The sequence below is a fragment of the Orcinus orca genome, chromosome 1 (assembly GCF_937001465.1).
Source record: "Orcinus orca chromosome 1, mOrcOrc1.1, whole genome shotgun sequence".
Taxonomy (NCBI): domain Eukaryota; kingdom Metazoa; phylum Chordata; class Mammalia; order Artiodactyla; family Delphinidae; genus Orcinus; species Orcinus orca.
In genome coordinates, this window is record NC_064559.1 from 143852356 (window position 1) to 143869890 (window position 17535).

Here is a 17535-nt window from a genome sequence, read left to right on the forward strand (position 1 = left end):
CATTTACTTATTAGTAAGCTTTCTTTTTTTTTAAATACATCTTTATTGGAGTATAATTGCTTCACAATGTGGTGTTAGTTTCTGCCGAACAACAAAGTGAATCAGCTGTATGCATACACATATCCCCATATACCTTCCCTTTTGAGCCTTCCTCCCACACTCCCTATTCCATGCCTCTAGGTGGTCACAAAGCACCGCGCTGATCTCCCTATGCAGCAGCTTCCACCAGCCATCCATTTTACATTTGTTAGTGTATGTATGTCAGTACTACTCTCTCACTTACGTCCCAGCCTCCCCTTCCCCACTGTGCCCTCAAGTCCATTCTCAATGTCTCCATCTTTATTTCTGCCCTACCACTAGATTCATCACTACCATTTTTCTACATTCCATATATATGCATTAGCATACGGTATTTGTTTTTCTCTTTCTGACTTACTTTACTCTGTATAACAGACTCTAGGTCTATCCACCTCATTACAAATAACTTAATTTCGTTCCTTTTTATGGCTGAGTAATATTCCATCATATGTATGTGCCACATTTTCTTTATCCATTCTGTCGATGGACATTTAGGTTATTTCCATATCCTAGCTATTGTAAATAGTGCTGCAATGAACATTGTGTTACATGTATCTTTTTGAATTATGGTTTTCTCAGGCATATGCCCAGTAGTGGGATTGCTGGGTCATAGGGTAATTCTATTTTTAGTTTTCTAAGTAATCTCCAAATAGTTCTTCATAGTGACTGTATCAAGTTACATTCCCACCAACAGTGCATAAGGGTTCCCTTTTCTCTGCACCTTCTCCAGCATTTATCCTTTCTAGGTTTTTTGATGATGGCCATTCTGACTGGTGGGAGGTAATACCTCATTGTGGTTTTGATTTGCATTTCTCTAATGATTAGAGATGTTGAACATCTTTTCATGTGTTTGTTGGCCATCTGTATGTCTTCTTTGAGAAATGTCTATTTAGGTCTTCTGCCCATTTTTGGATTAGGTTGTTTTTTTCTTTTGATATTGAGCTTCATGAGCTGCTTGTATATTTTGGAAATTAATCCGTTGTCAGTTGCTTCATTTGCAAATATTTTCTCCCATACTGATGGTTGTCTTTTTGTCTTCTTTATGGTTTCCTTTGCTGTGCAAAAGCTTTGCAGTTTCACTGGGTCCCATTTGTTTAGTTTTGTTTTTATTTCCATTACTCTAGAAGGTGAGTCGAAAAGGATCTTGCTGTGATTTATGTCATAGAGTGTTCTGCCTATGTTTTCCTCTAAGAGTTTTATAATGTCTGGCCTTACATTTAGGTCTTTAATACAATTTGAGTTTATTTTTGTGTATGGTGTTAGGAAGTGTTCTGATTTCATCCTTTTAATGTAGCTGTCCAGTTTTCCCAGCACCACTTATTGAAGAGGCTGTCTTTGCTCCATTGTATATTCTTGCCTCCTTTGTCAAAGATAAGGTGACCATATGTGCGTGAGTTTATCTCTGGGCTTCTATCCTGTTCCATTGATCTATATTTCTGTTTTTGTGCCAGTACCATACTCTCTTGATTACTGTAGCTTTGTAGTATAATCTGAAGTCAGGGAGCCTGATTCCTCCAGCTCCGTTTTACTTTCTCAAGATTGCTTTGGCAATTCGGGTTCTTTTGTGTTCCCATACAAATTGCAAAATTTTTTGTTCTAGTTCTGTGAAAAATGCCATTGGTAATTTGATAGGGATTGCATTGAATCTGTAGATTGCTTTGGGGAGTATAGTCCTTTTCACAGTGCTGATTCTTCCAATTCAGGAACATGGTATATCTCTCCATCTGTTTGTATCATCTTTAATTTCTTTCACCAGTGTCTTATAGTTTTCTGCATACAGATCTTTAGCCTCCTTAGGTAGTTTTTTTTTTTTTTTGTACTTAATGTATTTATTTGAAACTTTGTACATGTCTTACTAAAGCATACTAATATTTTGTTAGAGTGTGATAGGCAGTATAGCAGGCACCTCTGTGCAGGGGAACAGAACATCTTTTACAAATATACCATGTTTCACTGCACTTTCCCCTGGAAGAGCAGACTCTTCACTTTTTGGCGGCACTTTTTTTTTTAGTCCTGTTGGTATTATTTCCTCTAGAATATTTTCTTTTATTTTACCTGTTAGTCAACAAGGTGAATCTTTGCGGGGGTTTCTTTTAGAAATGCCATAAGGAGGACCAGGTGCAGACTACCACTATGGTCATCAAAAAATATGGAACGCTTCACAAATTTGCGTGTCATCCTTGTGCAGGGGCCATGCTAATCTTCTCTGTATCGTTCCAATTTTAGTATATGTGCTGCCAAAGTGAGCACTCCTTAGGTAGTTTTATTCCTAGGTATTTGATTATTTTTGTTGCAATGGTAAATAGGAGTGTTTCCTTAATTTCTCTTTCAGATTTTTCATTGTTAGTGTATAGGAATGCAAGAGATTTCTGTGCATTGATTTTGTATCCTGCTACTTTACCAAATTCATTGATTAGCTCTAGTAGTTTTCTGGTGGCATCTTTAGGATTTTCTATGTATAGTATCATGTCATCTGCAAACAGTGACAGTTTTACTTCTTCTTTTCCAATTTGGATTCCTTTTATTTCTTTTTCTTCTCTGATTGCCATGGCTAAAACTTCCAAAATTATGTGGAATAATAGTGGTGAGAGTGGGCAGTCTTGTCTTTTCCTGATAGTAAAAGAAATGCTTTCAGTTTTTCACCATTGAGAATGATGGCAGTGGGTTTGTCATATATGGCCTTTAGTATGTTGAGGTAGGTTCCCTCTATGCCCACTTTCTGGAGGGTTTTTATCATAAATAGGTGTTAAATTTTGTCAAAACTTTTTTCTGCATCTATTGAGATTATCATATGGTTTTTCTCCTTCAATTTGTTAGTATGGTGTATCACATTGATTGATTTGCATATATTGAAGAAACCTTGCATTCCTGGGATAAACCCCTCTTGATCATGGTGTATGATCCTTTTAATGTGCTGTTGGATTCTGTTTGCTAGTATTTTGTTGAGGATTTTTGCATCTATGTTCATCAGGGATATTGGTCTGTAATTTTCTTTTTTTGTGACATCTTTTTTCTGGTTTTGGTATCAGGGTGATTGTTGCCTCGTGGAATGAGTTTGGGAGTATTCCTCCCTCTACTATATTTTGGAAGAGTTTGAAAAGGATGGGCGTTAGCTCTTCTCTAAATGTTTGATAGAATTCACCTGTGAAGCCATCTGGCCGTGGACTTTTGTTTATTGGAGGATTCTTAATCACTGCTTCAGTTTCAGTGCTTGTGATTTGTCTGTTCATATTTTCTATTTCTTCCTGATTCATTCTGGAAGGTGGTACTTTTATAAGTATTTGTCCATTTCTTCCAGGTTGTCCATTTTACTGGCATATAGTTGCTTTGTATTTCTGCATTGTCAGTTGTTACTTCTTTTTCGTTTCTAATTCTGTTGATTTGAGTCTTCTCCCTTTTTTTCCTGATGAGTCTGGCTAATGGTTTACCAGTTCTCAAGGAACCAGCTTATAGTTTTATTGATCTTTGCTATTGTTTCTTTCATTTCTTTTTCATTTATTTCTGGTCTGATCTTCATGATTTCTTTCCTTCTGTTAACTTTGAGGTTTTTTGTTCTTCTTTCTCTAATTGCTTTAGGTGTAAGCTTGGGTTATTTGAGATTTTTTCTTGTTTCTTGAGGTAGGATTGTATTGCTATAAACTTCCCTCTTAGAGCTGCTTTTGCTGCATCACTTAATTTTTGGGTTGTCATATTTCATTGTCATTTGTTTCTGGGTATTTTTTGATTTCCTCTTTGATTTCTTCAGTGATTTCTTGGTTATTTAGTAGCATGTTGTTTAGCCTCCATGTAATTGTATTTTTTACAGTTTTTTTTCCTGTAATTGATATCTAGTCTCATAGCGTTGTGGTCGGAAAAGATGCTTGATGTGATTTCAGTTTTCTTAAATTTACCTATGCTTAATTTGTGACCCAAGATGTGATCTATCCTGCATAATGTTCCACATGCACTTGCGAAGAAAGTGTATTCTGTTGTTTTTGGATGGAATGTCCTATAAGTATCAATTAAGTCCATCTGGTCTAATGTGTCATTTAAACTTTGTGTTTCCTTATTTATTTTCTGTTTGGATAATCTGTCCATTGTTGTAAGTGGGGTGTTAAAGTTCCCTACTATTATTGTGTTACTGTCAATTATCCTTGTGGTAATTTTTCAGACACCTCCTGCTTAAAACCCCAAAGGTCAGAAGAATTTTGAGGCCCCACCTTCATGCTCTGTATTCATACTGAAAATCAAGATCAAGTGAACTTTTGCCCTTCTGCTCCACAAGAAGTTTCCGTCCTCCCTGAACTCCCCTTAGGACACCTACATTACCATTTGACAGTTGTACCACCCCAGTCAAACTCCCCACCTGGCACTGTCCCTGGAGTGGGTCACTCATGGCCAGAGTGTGGCCGGGCACTTGGTTCCAGAAGCAAAAGCCCCTTGGGGCTAGCCCCCCTCCCCCCCACCTCACCAGGTCAGTGAAAAAACGATCAGAGTAGTGGTATTTCACTGGCAGCCTGCAAGTCCGGTGGACCCCGCCCCACCCTCTCACAGGGACTGGAGTGTGCCAGGGGCCTCCCACTTATTCTACATCTCTCATTCTTTTCACCATGCCAGACTAGAGTTAAGCTCTACAGGGTCTTCTTTCTCCTCTGATTCCACCAAGTCTGTTCCCTTGGTTGTGTTTTCGCTGGATAGTAGGTAGGGACAGTGGGAATCTCATTCATCCATTCATGTGCACCACTAATTAGATGACAAGGTATTTGGCTACCTGAAGAGAGTCATAGTTACTCCCACCATTTACCCAAGCTTCATTGAATTTCTTCACTTTGACATTCAGAGCACTGGGCAGAAATCACATCATGTCAACACCCATCACTGGCCTTTGTGAAGTAAGCTTTCTTCAAAGAGCAATTTTCATTAAATTACCTTTGTACCAATCACCTGGTCAGCTTGGTGGAAGACTGAATTTAAAGTAGAAGCACATTTAAAAAGAATATTTAGGAACTAATTACTTTCAAATTTATATATATATATATGCCAATAAATTATTTTTATAATTTATTGGCATATATAATATAAAATGTTTAGCATTGAAGATGCGGTACCTAGTGGAGGATGTTAAGTACAGTAGGAAACATTTAAAAGTGTAAATTCTGAGGAAACAGTTTAGTCCACTTACTGTGAATATTTATCATAGTTGAGTAATAAATTAATATTGCTTGAAAACACAGGATTTACATGAAAACTTGAACAAATCTACATATTATGAAACTCTAAATATTTTTCTTTGGCTTAACAAATCTCCCATTGAAATTAGCTATTTAAAAGTATATGAAGATTGTATAAAATGTAAAGGATGTTAAAAGACCCCCCCTGCCAAAATAAAAAAAAAGAATAAAGAGAGAGCTTCTCAACCCTGCTTACATATTAGAATCCACTCTGGAGCTTCTAAATTGCCATTCCTGGGCCCCATCCATGGCCAATCAGAATCTCTGGTGGCAGTGGCACAGAAGCATTGGGAGTTGTTTAAACTCCCCAGGTGATTCTAAAGTGCATGAAGAATTGAGAACCTTTGTGGTAGATGAAGCTTTAAACCCTTATGACCCTTAACCTTCTGGAAGTGAAGCTGCTGGTATGGAAAATGAATATAAGATTTTGCCTGATCCTAACGTTAAGCTTTTGCAACTTTCAATTAAAAAAGAAAAATAAAATGGAAACAAACAAATAAAAACCCACGAGCATATAAGAGAACCAGAGAAAATGCTCTGGGGACATTCTCATAGCTTATGGAAAAGTGACCTTAAGAATGCTTATATTAAAAAAAAAAATGCTTAGGGCTTCCCTGGTGGTGCAGTGGTTGAGAGTCCGCCTGCCGATGCAGGGGACACGGGTTCATGCCCTGGTCCGGGAAGATCCCACATGCTGCGGAACAGCTGGGCCCGTGAGCCATGGCCGCTGAGCCTGTGTGTCCGGAGCCTGTGCTCCACAATGGGAGAGGCCACAACAGTGAGAGGCCCACGTACCACACACACACACACAAAAAAAGCTTATATTAAAAAAAAAAAGTATATGAGGATTGTAAATCAACTATATTTCAATAAAAATTAAAAAACAAACAAAAAAATGAACACTGATAAACAGATACACAGAAAAATAGATATTTCTCTATATGAGGTTTCTTTTTTTAATTTAAATATTTATTTATTTAATTTATTTTGGCTGCACCAGGTCTTAGTTGTGGCACACTCAGTCTTCATTGCGGCATGCAGACTTCTTAGTTGAAGCATGCGGAATCTTATTTACAGCCTGTGGCCTCTTAGTTGAGACATGCATGTGGGACTTAATTCCCTGACCAGGGATTGAACCCGGCCCCCTGCATTGGGAGCATGGAGTCTTATCCACCGTGCCACCAGGGAAGTCCCAATATATGAGGTTTCTTTTAATTATTATTATGCAATTTTTAAAAAAGACTTGCAGGATAATTTAGCTTAAAGCTTATTTGAATAGAGAAATATATATATGTGTGTATATGAACAATAAGATCATTATATATAATAACAAGATCACATATATATGATGCTTATATATAATAATAAGATTCATTTGCCATTGAATAAGATCATTCTGAGAGAAATATAAAGAAAATAATTTTGCAGAATGGAAAGATGAAATATTTGGCACAACTTTGTTTCAAGGATGGGAATTTCAATATAATCTCTAGGTAGAGTCTTAAACTCTGAGAGAAATCAAGGATCCATAGAATAACCTCCTAGGACAGCAGCTATCAGGATTTTCAGTGCCTTGGAGAAATGACATGTGTTCATTGACAAGAACTCGTTGAGAGGAATGACTTGAATTACTCTATTATGATTCTGCTCTTCCAAGGCTGTTCAAGCATTCATCAAATTAACATCTCATTCTGAATGAGGATAGATTTGAGTGAAAATGTGTCAAGACACCTTTATTCAGTTCAGCAACATTTCTGAGTTATGGTTTAACTTATGTCACCCCAAGATGATCAAGTATTTACTCACTGCATTTGAACCATCTTTACTTTCTTGGAAAACTTTCCAATAAATGAAAAGTAAGCTAAATACAAATTCATTTGATTAAGAATGAAAAGTCATCTTTCTGAAACTAAATCTCAAATAAATATTTTTTAAAAGTCAAAACAGGGCTTCCCAGGTGGCGCAGTGGTTGAGAGTCCGCCTGCCGATGCCCCGGTCTGGGAAGATCCCACATGCCGCAGAGCGGCTGGGCCCGTGAGCCATGGAGGCTGAGCCTGCGTGTCCGGAGCCCGTGCTCCGCAGCGGGAGAGGCCATAACAGTGAGAGGCCCACGTACCGTAAAAAAAAAAAAAAAAAAGTCAAAACAAACATCATAGCACTTGGCCAGTGGTGAAAATCCCTATCAGTCTCTCCTAAGTCTAAATTTACTCCTCTCTATTTTTTTTAAACTTGTCATTTCAAAATTATTGTCAAGGAGCTGATGATGAATTTAACTTTTAAAAAATGTGATAAAGTGTTTAAACCCTTAATATAATAACATTTATTTTTTTATTACTTTTATTTTGTAACTTGGCAAGAAAGTATCAGGTTATGTCATAATTCTTCACTTTTAATTTTTTTAAAATTTTAAATTCTAATACATTTGTAACTTTCATTCTAATTTTTCAATATTTCTAAATTATAGACACACAAAAAATGCAGCTGCTATTAAAAATATTTTAAAGAATATGATGATAGCTTATCATAAATTTAAAAATCCATACTGTAATTAGTGTAGATTACCTTTTTTAATGATAGAGCAATAAGGTTGAATCAAATCAGGTGCTCTTTTATAGAGTTTACCATTCATTAATTCATGCATTCATTCACTCAAAAAATACGTGTTGAGCACCTATGATGTGATAGGCACTTTGTAGGGTTAAATATAAAGCAGTGAATAAGTATATGTGGCTGTTTTGGATTCTAGAAAGAGAGAGAAACATTAAAACCACTATTACACAATGATTACTTAATCATTTGAGTGGTTCCAGTGATCATGGGAGCTTCATAAGGAGACAATGTTTAAACTGAGAGTTGAGCTGGGAATTAGTTTGATGAAGCATGTGCTTGAGGATAGAAATGGCAGGTAGGAATGAGCATTGTATGCACATATGAAAGCTCTAATGAACGATAAAGAAATACAAATTCTAAGAACAAATATAAGTTGCTAAAGTAGTTAGTGAAATGCTATAGTTGTAGAACATGTATCTAAAATGTAGGTCAGTGGTCATATTATGTAGGGCCCTGATGTTATCCATAGAAAAAAATGGATTCTATTTTCAGATATTCACCTTTTCTTCTACAAAGTAAATGAATTGAAGGCCAGCAAAGTGTGGAAGCAGGCTCAGCAAGTGGAGGATATCTCATGGGTCCGGGATAGTGAATTTTGGCTTAGTCAAAATTAGTGACCAAAAAGACGGAAGAAAACAGATAGGAGTGATATTTAAAATGTAGACATCTATAGGTCTTGCTGATGAATTGGATGTTCCAGGTGAGAGACAGAGAGTTGTGAAGGATATCTCTTAGGTTTGTAGTATGAACAATTGGGTGGATATTGATTCATTTGATGAGAAAAGGAAATGTATATGGAGAAAAATCATTAGTTTTGTTTTGTATGGTATCACTGTCATGCTATTCATACATCTAAGTAGAGACAACAGTACATGTTGGTCTTGAATAGACAGAAAATTTTTGGAATCATTAGCAGAATGTTGGTGTTAATGGAAACCATGGAAGTAAATATGATTACCTATAGAGATGACATAAAAGAGATCATCGAATGAAAATAAAGAAGAACTAAGCTCAAATCTTTAATCAGCAGAGAAAGGAAAATTGACGTAAGGAATTTAGAAATGTGGCCTTAAAGGAAGGGAGAACTTGTGTGTTATTGTTAAAACTAAGGGAATGGGTATTGCAAGAAAGAAGAAGAGTTCACAGTTTCAAATGCTACTGAAAGGCCCAATGAAAATTAAAAAACACTCAATAACTGTTTTAATATAGAGATCAATGGTGGCATGAGCAAGAACTACTTTGGTGAAATTTTGGTGACTGAATCCAATCAAGAATGGGTTGAGTAGTGCCTGAGAAGTAAAGAAATTATTTTAAGTAGTATAGCTGTGAAAGTAAACAAAAAAGCCAGTGTGGAAATTGACCAAATATAAAGGCTGTTGGAAAGAATTGAGCAGAAAAAGAGTAGAAGATGAGAGAAAAGACTAGAAGAAAGAATAGGTTCAATGAAGATAAAAATGGGTGGGATTTTGAGCAGAGAAAACGTGAGGCTAAATGAGGGTTTAGAACAAAAGATTCTGGCTTACTTGTAGATACAGGCACAGGTTTGTCATCTAGAGCATCCTCATATGCTATTTCAAATCCTTGAGTGGTGGGGGACGGAAGAGGGAATAAATGTGGCTTATCTAGGAAAATGACAGGAGTCTTGGAATATTGAAAAGGAAATGATAGAAACAAAGAAATTATCCACATAAATTAAGCAAGCAGTATTATTTGCCAGTGCCTAGAGCAGGATGCCAGATTACCATTCCAATGATGCCATGCTTCCTGTTTTCTCCCATAGATAACTGTCATGATTTCTGTCTTAATCAATTCTGGCTGCCATAACAAATGCCATATACTGAGTGGCTTAAACATCAAACATTTATGCCAGAGGCTGGAAAATTCACGATCAGTGTGCCAGCAGAGTAGATGTTTGGAGAGAACACTCTTCCTGGTTTACAGATGGCCAGTTTTTGTTGATACTCTCACTTGGTAGAGAAGGGACACTCTAGTCCCTTCATCCAATTAAAAGAGTGCCAATCCCATTCGTGAGGGCTCCACCCTCATGAACTAATTACCTCCCCAAAGCCGCACATTCACATACCATCACACTGGGATTGGGGCTTCAATATATGAATTTTGGAGAGATACAAATATTCAATCCATAGCAGTATCCCTTACTGACACTGACTGAACATTGCCTTGGAATTTTCTCAAAACAGTGTACTGATCAACAACTACCAGATAATTAGAATTGACATGGAAATCAATCCCATTCTAATTAATAATGGTGATTTTTTTGACTCTGTTCATGCTGTAAATTAGAATTTTTAGACTGCACATCCAATATATATATACATTTACTTATAAATTATAGCCTTCTACATTATGATCAATAACTGCTGAACTGTAAAAAGGAAAAGGTATTTATAAGTGAAGAAATGTTAACAGTTTTCCTGTATATCAATGGATTGTTTTTCACGTGCTTTGCGGTGCATTTCCCCCACTGTAATTTGGAAACAACTGGTACTGATGAGGTCCTCTTTGACAAGTATACCGTGATAGCCTGTCTTATATATACCATGTAACTATCTGAAGCCATGCATGGAAATTATAATTATTGTACTTTCTGTTAAATATTGATTTAGATATTGAGATTTGAAGCTACTTTTAACTCATGTCCTTGGTAGTAAAAAAATTCATCTAAGATTGAAAATTTACTATTAAAAATAGCACTGACAGCTCCTTCCAAAATATCCCTTTTAAATTATACCATCATGCCACCGTGATTTATCTGTTTTTGTCCTGTGACACATATGTTGAGATTAAAGTGCCTTCAAAGCATCTTATTGCTACAGAATACCTCCCTTATGGTCAAATACATTTTTAGATTTTCTATCCAATCTCTTTTGCAAAATACATTTTTTTCTGTTTTGATAATCTTTTGAGGTGTTAACTTAAATTGTTTATAGTCATTTTGAAAAGGACACCAGCTGCTTTTTGTTATGATGAGTCAACAACTTGGAAAATATTTGAATTTGAGTAGAAACCTAGTTCACATTTGGATTTCAGTTGTATTTTATTAGTTGCAAATATTGCATATCACATCTTTTGAAATTCTGAATAAAAGAAGAAAAAATAATGAATACTGCTTTTTAAAAAAATTGATATCTTTGTTGCAGATTTCATTGCCAAAAAGACAGTCACTTAGTCATATTTCTGTCATATAAAAACTTAAATATGAACCATATTTTTCACATATTGTTTAAGCTTTGCCACTCATGTCTTCTGCCATCTGAGGATGTTATTATGTGTAATTTTTGTTTTTCATCTTCATTTACATGAGTAATGAGAGATTATATATGATAGCTATTAACTATCTGAAATTACCATTGGAGGAAGCATATTATGTTAGTTGTGCAAAACAACTAAAACAACAAAAAGATACTGCTCTTAAATTTATCAAATCAGGAACAAACTCTAATCTTTTGTTTATAAATATTATTTTTGTTTTATAAAAGTGATATATATATATATACATATACTCATTATAAAAATTTCAAGCCATTTAAAAAGTACAAAGGAGAAAGCAAAACATCACTAAAATCCCCAGCCCCCCAAGTCAGCCTTTATGTGTTTAATGAACACTATTCTGGAGATCTTTCTATAGGTACCTATAAAAGGACATGATAGATAAGGGAAGTGATTGATAAGTGATAGATAGGTAGATAGATAGATAGACAATTATAACAGTTGGATTATTATTTTACTGAAAGGTGTCCACTCTCATTTTACTAGATTTAACAGAAGAAAAAGAATAGACTGTTATAACTGAAAGTATATAATATACTATATACTGAAAGATGCTGACTCATTTTACTAGAAGTTAACAGAAGAAAAGGAAATTGAAATGAAACTGAAGGAATTGCTGATTGCAGATTTCTTTTTTTAACCACAAGAGAAATAAATTTTAAAGTAACTGTGTAAATATAAGAAAAAATATAAATAGAATCAGCGTGCTGAGATAATTTTTTAACTACTCATTTTAATTTCAAACAGTACTGGTTTGCCTGTTGCTATAAAAGATTAACTGATTACTACAGTAACACTTCTCCCTTGCTTTCCCTTTTTACCTGGTTTTTGTTGCTTATCCTATCAAGGCTTATACTATTGATATTCTGTTCTACTACGATTCCCATAGAAGTTTAGTCTTGCTTTTATGTTTAAAAGCTTTTAGTGCTTCCCTTGAGGAATTTTCACTATTGATGCTGCATTTCTGGGGATTAAAAAATATCTTCTCCAATTAGTTGAATTTCATCATTGAATATGTTTTTTCAAGAAGGTTTCTGACCGCTGTGTCCTTTATGCCCCTGTATATTTGAAAAGGTTTAATAGCTCCTTTCATACTTGAAAATCTTGTCTGGACATACTATCTTTAAACCAAACAGTCTTTTCTTTAGAATGTTGTACACCATTTTTTATATCTTCTGACACTGACTGCTCTCATGTCAAAGATTCAGGCTAGTGTGACTTTTAACTTTTCATAGATGACATGTATTTTCTGTCCAGATGGATACATTCAAAATTTATCCAGACTATTTGCTAGAAGACATTTTCCTTTTCTATGTATTTTCCTTTAGTAGTATCCTTAATCTTTAGCTTGCATAATTAACGAAACGAGACGAAGATAATCATTATCTCTACAGACATAGAGGACAGACATGTGGACACAGGTGAGAAGGAGAGGGTGGGACAAATTGGGAGATTAGGTTTGACATAAATACACTACCATGTATAAAATAGATAGCTACTGGGAACCTGCTGTATAGCACAGGGAGCACAGTTCAGTGCTCTATGACAACCTAGAAGGGTGAGATGGGGGTGGGGGGTGGGAGAGAGGTCCAAGAGGGAGGGGATATAGGTTTACATACAGGTGATTCACTTCATTGTACAGCAGAAACACAACATTGTAAAGCAATTTTACTCCAATAAAATTTTTTTTTAAACAACTACATTTAAAATATATATATGACTTTAATATTTCAACACCTGTCACTCACTCTTATCTGAATTATTACTATAGTCCTATGTTTTAGTTTGATATTTTTTGTCCCTTAAATTAGGCACTATTATTTTGAAATAATAGTAGTCATATTCACAGAAATATTAAGAGCTATAACTTGCTCGTTTTGTGCCTGGAACTATTCTAAGATCTTAGCTTATATTAACTCATATAATCTTCATGATGCCTATCTTTCAGATGTGGAAACTAATATATTGCCAAGGATGACCCAGCTAACTAATGACCGAATGGAATTCAAAACACAGGCAGGCCAGCTTCTCAAATGTTCTGAACCACTGCTCTGCGGTCTCTTTAAGTGTACTATTGTATTTACATAGTAATGTTGTTTTAAACTTACCTGGTTATTTGTCCATTTATTTCTCACCATTCTGTCATGTTTACCATTCCTTCTTTCTGGGTTCAATATTCTTTGCCCTGAGGTTCACCATTGGTGTCACATTTTACAGTATTTATTTGAAAATGTCTGAATTTTGTCTTGTACTTTAACGTAACATTGTGAGTTAACATAATTTTCTTTAAGAAATTTGAAGGCATATGGTATAGCATTTGTTTGATGTCACTGTTTTACAAGTCTGTTGTCATTTATCTTTGTAGGTCATCTATCTTTTCTCTATAGTTGTATGTATGAGTCAACTCAGGCTGCCACAACAAAATATCATATACCGGGTGGTTTAAACAGCAGAAATTTATTTTCTCACAGCTCTGGAGGCTGAAAATCAGAGATCAGGGTGTCAGTATGGTCACGTTCTGGTGAGAGCTCTGTTGCTGGCTTGCCGATGGTCACCTTCTTGCTTTGTCCTCACATTCACCTGGTAGAAAAAGAGAGAAAGAGAGAGAGAGAGAGAGAGAGAGAGCGAGAGAGCTCTATGATGTCCCTTCTTATAGGGGTCTAATTCCATTGGACCAGGGTTCCACTGTCATGACCTCATCCAACCCTAATTACCTCCCAAAACCCCATCTCCAGACGTCATCACATTAGGGGTCAGGGCCTCAACATATGAATTTGGGGTCACACAAACATTCAATTTATTACACTGTTTATAAGAGCATCTGTTTATAAGATCACCTCCGATGTTTCACAGTGATGTGTCTGGGCTTAGATTTCTTTCATTTATCTGGCTTGGAATTTTATTTCCTGTATTTAAACATTCTTATCTTCAATTCTGTAACATTTTATTTACTAACTCTTAAAATAATGACTCTTCCTCATTTAACCTCATTGGAATTCCAGTCGAATGTTCTCTTTCTATCCTTCATGTCTCTTAAACTTTTTTTCATTACCCATCTCTTTGTCTGTATACACCACGTGTTAGGTAACTTCATCGGATCTAGCTGTACATCAGTATTTTTTACAGATACAGCTAATCTGTTGTGCAACAGTCTACTAAATTATTAACTCCAACTAGTATTTTTTATTCTAGAACTTCTACTTGATTCTTTTAAACTTTCTTGAGTCCTTAATAGAAATATTTTTATTGCTTTTAGATATTTTAAATTTCATCCCTTATCACTTTATGTTTTAAACATAGTTATTTTATATATGTATTCAATAATTCCATTTGTAAAAGATCCTAAATTTCTTGTTGGTGCTGATCCCCAGAAATGGTGTGTGTGCGTGCATGTGCGTGTGCGTGTGTGTGTGTGTGTGTTTAGTTTTAGTGGTAGGACTTATTTTAGCCGCAGTCATTATGTGTGGGGTCCTGTGATGCCTGTGTCAAGGATCTTTCTATGGAGGAAGAATATTCATTTTTGCTCCTTGCAGCTACCATGCCCCCATCACTGCCACCTCAGAGTCACTTTCTACTATTTTGTCAGCTTGGGGTTCCTGCAGATAGGCATGTAACTACAGATTCTGAAATGTGTTTTTGCCCCCCACATATTGCCTAGGTCAAGACAGATAATTTTTTGTCACCCCTTTTCCCTGGTGAAGACCTTGGTAAATCCATCCTATCACTGAGTGTGCAGCCCTTTGATGATCCTGACTTTATGCAATGGTTTTAGTCCTGGCTTCCCCTTGCGCAGGCTCAGTCCTTTCCTCCCAGAGAAGTCATTGAAAATTATCACCCCTAAAAAGTGTTTTGAGGCTTAATTTTACATCCTAGTTTTTATCTTTCTCTTCATTTTTGTCTCTGAGGATTTCTTGTACTTTCTAGTATTCTCGGTTTTACCTTTAAGAGTACATTTGTTTTATTTGTCATATTTTATCTAGTATTTCTATTGTTGGAAACAGATGTTAAGATTATCTAGTCTTTATATAGTTACAATAAAAATTCAAAATTCTTTGTAAGGCATCTTATGACTATGAAGAAATCTAGCCTGAGGGAAAAAGCATCAATTCTGGGAATGACAGAGCAGAATGAGGAAATAACCTTGCAGTCACTCTACTGCTGCACTTTTTCTTTTGTGAGATAATTAATTACCTTATGGTTTAAGTCACTTCGAAATGGGTTTTCTGTTACTTATAGTCAGAAGCACCTTACACGATCTATAATCAGTTTGTTTGCTTTGATTTCTCAACCCTCCTGACCTTGATTGTAAAGCCGTATTGGTGTGAGCTGTTGCCTTACCTTTCATAGAAGAATGTTAAAGCAAGGTGTTATCTGGCTCTAACAGAAATGCACACATATTTTGAAATGGTGCTTGCAAATATGGGAAATATAAGTGAGATTTTCAAGGTAAACTGCTTAAGTTTAGAATTGCAAAATGAATCAGAAAAATATTAAAAAAATAATATTTTATTAAAATATATGAATGCAAAAATTATATAAAGCTTAAAAAGAAGAAAATTATGCCACTATTTTCTTAGAAGACCCTGAACTCAAGAGAAAGCAAAATAGACAGGTGAGGTAGATTGCAAAGAAGACTGAAAATAGAGGTAAAAGGTGAAAGTGCAAAATGAATTATAAGATATGTACAACACGAAGTGAAAATAGTGAAATCTTCCGTAATTAAGGACATTAAGGGACATAAAAGAATGTTTATGTAATGATTTAAATAATTCAATTTTATTAATTTTTAATTTTTGTTTTGCATTATTATATGAACATAATTCATAACACAAGAAAGAGACATTTTAATAAATTTTAGCAGCCACTTTTATAAAACCAGGGAAAACTAGGATATCAAATAGACTTTTATTTGTTCCTCTAAGACAATATCCCTAGTCTTTCAGGGCTTTTATGAGAATTAAAATTATATTATGTGGCTCATATGTTTAAAGAGAGTAAAAGATAATCAATAGTACTGTGAATATTACTAATAATAACCGCTAACAATTACTGAGCACCTACTCAATACAGTTACTTTCATTTCACTCATATCATCCTTATCAGTCATGTGAAGTAGGTGCTCTTATTGTAACCATTTTATAAGTGAAAAAATTGTTATAATTTAGCTTTTATACCTGAAGCAGCAGTGGAATAAGCAGACACAAAATAATTTGAAACATCATGAAGGGAATGGGCAGGATATAATCATGGCTTCCTTGTAACCAGTCTTTGTATTAGTCACTTCATATTCACCTTTTTTACTTTCAACAGACATTTTTTATACTGTCTTCTTTGAAGTTTGCATGTTAATGTGACTGCTTTTGGAGAAAGGGCTTGTTGAGGGGCAGGAGTGAAAATTAGAAGGCTGTGGTAGAGAGGCTGATGCCTTTGGCAAGAATTCTGAGAGGTGTCACAAAGATCAACACAATTTTGGAAAATGACTATTCAACCAGAGACAAAAGGAGTACTCAGGGCTCCAGTAGTAGGCTACAGTGTATAAGCTGCTTACATGGAAGAGATTAACCTACTGTTCTCAGGCTTAAACAGTGATGGTGCAAGTGGAAAGGGGTTTAAACTCTAGCAATAGAAATTTAGGTTACATTAAGGGAGAGATTGTCAGGGTAAGAGGTGTCATGTACTAGAATGAGTACAAAGAGAAGTTGTCATATCTACTTTTCTGGAGGTTTTTACAGATAGTTTAGCTCCTCATTTATCTGGGATGATTTAAACATGAGAGGTGAACTAAGTGACCCTTCTGGTTCGTTTCCAGCTTTGTACTTCTTTAAAGAAATAAAATATTTCTTCAGAACTGCTCATAAATTCCATTAGGCTGCAGTTAATACTCTCAGTGGTAAACTAGTTACTAAAGATTTCATCTAAATTTTCTGACTTTACTATATAAATAAAGCTTTAACTCCTCAGTGGCTATAAAATTTTGTTTTAAGAATATTAAGTAAAACTTTTATTTTTTTTTTTTCGGTACGCGGGCCTCTCACTGTTGTGGCCTCCCCCGTTGCGGAGCACAGGCTGCTGACGCGCAGGCTCAGCGGCCATGGCTCACGGGCCCAGCCGCTCCACGGCATGTGGGATATTCCTGGACCGGGGCACGAACCTGCGTCCCCTGCATCGGGGGGTGGACTCTCAACAACTGTGCCACCAGGGAAGACCTAAGTAAAACTTTTTTAATTGTAGAAGTTAGAACTCTTTTTCAGTGGAACACTCAAATGGACTTGATATATAGGTCTCTATTGGAGACTGTTATATTGGGAAAAGCAGTGTTTTTTAAACTAAATATTTATTGTGTTCT

The 17535-nt window shown here is 35.6% G+C and overlaps 1 protein-coding gene and 1 non-coding gene across 3 annotated transcripts in view; one reads left to right on the forward strand and one right to left on the reverse strand.

The window, feature by feature from the left end:
• Positions 1-17535, forward strand: part of ADGRL4 (adhesion G protein-coupled receptor L4) — a 122116-nt gene that overhangs the window by 19180 nt on the left and 85401 nt on the right. The window lies entirely within an intron of this gene.
• Positions 2222-2328, reverse strand: LOC117196633 (U6 spliceosomal RNA). The gene has a single exon (XR_004476907.1). It is a non-coding gene; the product is annotated as a U6 spliceosomal RNA (small nuclear RNA).